General features: G+C 28.1%; 1 non-coding gene across 1 annotated transcript; it reads left to right on the top strand.

The window, feature by feature from the left end:
• Positions 1-5,800: 5,800 nt before the first annotated feature.
• Trnae-uuc (transfer RNA glutamic acid (anticodon UUC)) lies at positions 5,801-5,872 on the top strand. Its single transcript has one exon. It is a non-coding gene; the product is annotated as a tRNA-Glu (tRNA).
• Positions 5,873-6,086: the final 214 nt, after the last annotated feature.

The raw sequence follows: 6,086 nt of genomic DNA, 5'->3' as shown, positions 1-6,086 counted from the left end.
AGGGCTCGAAAACTGATCTGCGGGCCGATTTTACATTTTTCACTATATCTACGGAACTAATTGATAGAATTTCTTGAAATTTGATATTTGAGTTCTGGTTGTTACCGAAACTAATTGACGAGCATTTCAGGGAATTCGGGTGGCACAAAGCGAAACTCTATTAAGAGCCAAATTTACATTTTTATAGGTATGTTAACTATAAGCTTATTAATGTCCTAAAAATTGGAAAGAGGTAATTAACAGGCATTTTTATAATATTCTGTAACACTTTCACTTAACTAGACAATGCACAATGCGGTCGGTTATGTGCTGACCACATCAGATTTTTTTGTTTTCTTCTGTGTGCTTCTTTTTTTTATATGTACATATTTTTTTTATTTATATTTCTAATGACTTTGTGGAGTCCTTCAAATCAGCATGCAACAATAATTGAGTTCTTTCTTTTTATTGTACATAAGTAGTTGGAGTTGAAACATCAAAAGAAAAAAATTAAAAAAATTTTTTTTTGTTTTTTTGTTTAATTTTGTTGTTGAACTGACCTCCAACAATAATAAATATATATAACCCGCTTTGATACCTTTCAATTTTAATAATTTAACAATTTTAAATTAAAAAAACAAAAAAAAAACGGAACCGAAAAGAAAACAAGATGAAAACAGTTACTTTTAATTCATATTTTGTTATATTTACTGGTTCAGAAGGTGACTACTAAGTAAATATAAAAAGAAAAGAAAATGGAAGATAGTGATTAACTATTATAGTAACCCCTATGGAGTTTAAAAAAAAATGACGTTTATAATAAGTTTCTAGTTTTATTTGCTTTTGTTACATTTACTTACATTAAATTTTAACAAATAAAAAGTTTTACAGTTCTATTGGGAGTTCTGTATAACACTTTTCTCATTTCTTATGTAAAAAAAGATTTATTTTAAAATAGTAAATCTATTTTACAGTTTACAATATTTAAGCAATGGAATTCAAGGTACTTGATGGTTTTGAAAATTTAAAAGCAAAGTTATTCTCAACTATTACTGGTGACGGAATTGGTTCTCAACTATTCTGGAAGACATGTTCCGTTTCGTTACGTGTTGGCGCTGGTTTAAAGCTAAATTATTTACATATTATGTGTATTCTATTTAAAAACGAAACTGATTAAATAACTTCCTTCACTCACAACAGTACCGGACCCCAGTCACGCTCTTTGTTAATATTATTTCGCGTGTTTTAACATAACGAAAAGTAGTTTTCAATTGAATTTGAAAAACTTAAACACACTCTTAAACACTGATATGAACATGAGCTAATCGCTCTTTTCTACTACTGAATCTTTAATATTATCTCCTTAAAACAATTTCCATCCCAGATTTCCCAAAATTAAAGACAGAAAAACAACTACTTTCGCTAGATTTTCGATTGAATAATTTAAATGCGAACAACTAAAAACTGATAAATAAAATAAATTCAAGGATTACACAAACACACACAATTTAATAACAAAAATCTTTTATCCTTGTGCCAATATTCATTTTAATTTTTATTCGTTTCTTCTCCTAGCTTCCACATTTATTATCCCTGTATTTATATTATATACGATTGTTAAAATTACATTTAGTTATCAAAGTTAAAATATCGCGAAAATTATAAAATTAAATGTAGTCAAAAAGACTGTAATGGGGTGAAAACTAAAATATAAATAAGAAAAAAATGAAATGTTCACCATTCAGAATCACTTTTAATATTCGACTTCCAAATTTATAGCAGATAAAACGGATAAAGGAGGGAGACAAAAAGATGTTAAGCGAAATGGAAGCACATTGTTATTATATTATAGCACCTATTCTACTGGGCACTAGTAACGGAACTAAGAAATCAATTTATTAGTGTTTTTATCTAAAAAAAAAGGTTTTGAGCGATTATGACAAGTAGCGGAACAGCAAAATAATAAGAATGGGTAGAAATAGGTGAGAATGATCATGGGTCTCCTAACGAGGCACTACCGCCACAGGAATCACATTAGGAAGATAGATCTGGTAGGGGGATCGGAATGTATCTATGCGCCGTCTTGGTGAACGTATAGTGTTAACCCGCAGAAAAAGAGAGTCTCGTATAAGTGTTGCTAGAAAGCGATCCCACTAGAATTCGAAGGGGCGTTCCATGTGTGATAGGCTGAGGGGAGAGCAAAATTAGTCGCGGGAGGATCCCAAGACATTTGTATTTTAAAATAGTTATTTCGGAAGGTTAAGCTACTTTCATAGTCTAGTTAGAAATACAAAATTCATGCAGTAAAATTAATTTTCACTTTTTTCAGTTATAAACACCATGGATTATCAAAAAACAAATTAAAATTTTAACATCGCCATTGGCAAAATATTATCATAAAGTCGAAACAAAAGCAGAAAGAATATTAAGAAAGGGATTGAAAATTTTCATTGCAATTTTGCACCAACAACGCAAGATATGTATACAGTAATGTATTAAGATTCAATTGGTATAACACTACATTTTATATAGAACGTTATATGGAATATAAATAATAGCCAGCGAGTGCTATTAATGACTTCATTTTTATATCGTAGGGATAATATGGAAATTGATTATTGAATTAATTCAATTTTTTTTTTTCAAAAATTTAATTTTATATGCTATACAATATCCAAAATATACTTAATATACTTTATTATACTCTTTATTTAATTTAGAATAATATTGTTATCGCGTTTATCCTTTAACTATCATCATTTTTTAAATAGCAGAAATTATTAAAAATTCAAGTCACGAATCAAAATTTACTTTTAAATTGAATATTGAAACAAAGGAAGAGTAAATAGTAACTATGATATTGTAATAAATAATATTGAAATAAAAATTGTTATTTCGAAAAAAAATATTGTTAAAGGTTTGCAATGTAAATAAATTGTGTTATACTGGGTGGAAAGCGTTCCTTTTCTTTGTAAAGGGCTGCTATTGGGAAAATCCATTGTTTACGTAAAAAATGCAGATATATAGAACAGAAGTAACCAAAAATTTTAATATTCAGAAATTTCAACTTGGATTCCATGATGCAGGACTATTGTTGTCAGTTTATATTCCGCTTAAATCTGAGTTTGCTGAAACTATAGCTTTAATTTAAATTTCTGAATTAAATTTGAAAACCACATGCCTTACTAGAGAGCTTGAATTTTCTCCTTATTATGTACTCAATAGCTTTTGAAGGTCTCACATGTATATGTATTGCAAGATAATAATTGGTATACCCACTTTCTCATCAAATAATTAATTTGCTTTTTATATAACGCTAAAAATCTTATAAATTTGCGTTTAAGTTTAATTCAGTCATAGCGAATGATAGCTACTTAAATTCCTTCTTAAAGCCCCCATTTTGAGCCTCGTACCTTAGCATGGAAATATGTACCTTATTTTTCAAATCCTTTTTATTTTATCATGTTTTTGTTATTTTAAGTTTTCTATAATTTAACAATTTAAAATTAAATAAGATTTATTACTTTTTTTCTTCTAATAAACCATTCAATTAAACATACCAAAAAAAAAATGAATCACAATAAAATCTAAGAAAAATTGCAAAATTTCACCATTAACTATAGCTAAAAATTCCATTTTAAAAGAGACAGTTTGGTTAAAAGCAACAAAAAAAAAACAAAAACACCAAAACAATAAAGAAAATCTCTAAAGTCGTAAATTGTCATTTTGTTTTTAAAACATTCCAGTAGCACCACCACACCATAGAAAACGTCATTTATAATTGCACAAAATAAATCTTCATAGTGACATTTCTATTTTAACTGGTTTTATATTAACTATCAACTATAAATTATATTTTAAAAAAATTAAATCTATTGTCTTTTATGATAATCTTAAAGCATATTGCTGTAAAATAAGTAAATCACATTCACCGTTTGTAAATATAATTGTAATGTATACCATAGCATTGGTATAAGGGAAAATAATTTTCTTTTTAAAATTTATTATCACATTTAATGTTTGGAAAGATTGTAACAAACAACATCTTTAAAAATTTTATGCAGCACAATTTGGGATTATACAATTATAGTGGATTTTTAATATTAAATGTATAAAAAGTTCATGAGCTTAACAAGTTTAAGCTAAGCTCAACCTAAATATCAGGATGGGCTGTCAATTTCACTTTCTACTTGCACCTGCAATTATTTTTTTAACGTTACTTCCATGTCTACATTCCGTAATCTTAGTTGTAGCAACTTTACCGGTTGATGTCTGAATTTCTCGTACAATTTTCGGGGCTATCTTTCGACTGGCAATAATAAGTCAATTGTGAAACATGCCCGTGATAAGACTGATATTAAGGCAGCTGTGCCTTTAGGTAGAGAATACTGCGCTTACTCGGGGACTAATGATATTGGCCTTAACACCTCCGGGGACTAGCTGTATTTAAATTTACTCCCAACCGCTTAGTAAGAAATAATTAACATGTTTATTAAAATACCTGAATAGTCTTTTACATACTGCCATACTCTCAATCGAAATAATTCATCCTATTGTTTGTGAAGTTACACTTCACATCACTTTTTTCAATCTCATTTATGCCTTCTTGTGAGTCTCGAATAATCGCTGTGACTATTTGTTGAATGTTTTGAGGCATTACTGTTTTGAATGAACTACCCATTTCTATTGCAAAGGTCTTGTCTAATGCAAATCCCTGCATAACTACAACTTTTATTTGGAACTTTCTTACTCTATTTGCTATTCGATAGAGGTTTCGAACATTTAAGTAGTAATATAAAATTCTTAGTAGACGCGTAGGGATATTAAACTCATTTCGTAAAAGGAATGGATTGATGTATGTCTGTAATCTTACTAGCATAGGCGGTAGCCGAATTCGTACTCTATATTTGTATGTACACTATGTTTTAAAATCTATGTTTATATACACATACAATAAATGTTCCATACCATAGATAATATCAGCGATCCAAACCAAAATTTATCGGGTCACGTGGAATATTTTTCATGTTTCCAATGATTTATTACTTAATATTTTTGAATTCTTACGTTCTAATTAAGTTACTCACAATATATTTAAATATTACTAATTTTACGAATTCTGTATATAATAATTTACACAAATAATAATATGTTAATGCCCACGTATATGTTAATACACTCATACACTACCAAAATTCAACAATTTAAGTATTAAAAATTCCTTAATTCTATTCTGTATCTACATATACACATTTAAATATTAGAAAAACAAAATATTTTTCTAAATATTTCAAAAACATTAATATTAAAAATTGAGGTTAGTTGGTCAATAAAAATAATAATAAAATTATCATCATCAAAAAAAGTACTCGATAAAAATAAACAAATAAAACAACAAAGATTTCCACTTTAATACCTTAACATTTTAAAAAGACCAACTTTTTCCTATCAACTTAATGTGTGTAAATAAAAGATGTTTATAAACCACTTCTACCTATTTACCTACTGAAGTCGACTAATGTATTAAATAAAAGCATTTGTACATATTGTTTTTGTTTCCAATACAAAACTAAAAACATAATGGCCTGAGCAATTTGCAATATACAAACTACCTGCCTACTCATACAAAAACATTTCTCTTTTTATTATGGTTTGTTGTGAGAGCATTTTTTTGCAAGTTAAAAAAAAAAGCTTTGATTTTGAATTTTGCTTTGGTTGTTTCGTAAACAAATATTTTTTTGTTGTTGGTAGTGTTGTTGGCGATCGATCGATTAAGCAAACAGTAACAATGCGTATCGCAACATTCTATAAATTTACAACATCCCATATGGTCTAGTGGCTAGGATAGCTGGCTTTCACCCAGCAGGCCCGGGTTCGATTCCCGGTATGGGAAATTTTTTTTTTTTTTTTTTTTAATTAAATATAAATATTTGTACAAGAACAAATTCATTTCAGTTTTATATAATGAGAAAAAAGTTTAAAAAACAAGTAAACACTTTTCAAGCAGAAAAAAAAACACTTTTTATAAAAACACCACAAATTATACAAAGTTGTTCAGCGAATTATTTATGACTAATTATAGCTCTCCAATTTCGATTGAACTCAAA

The sequence above is a fragment of the Condylostylus longicornis genome, unplaced genomic scaffold (assembly GCF_029603195.1).
Source record: "Condylostylus longicornis isolate FDR11 unplaced genomic scaffold, ASM2960319v2 ptg000011l, whole genome shotgun sequence".
NCBI classification, from domain to species: Eukaryota; Metazoa; Arthropoda; class Insecta; order Diptera; family Dolichopodidae; genus Condylostylus; species Condylostylus longicornis.
The sequence above is the reverse complement of the archived record's forward strand: the minus strand, read 5'-3'. Positions and strand labels throughout refer to the sequence as shown.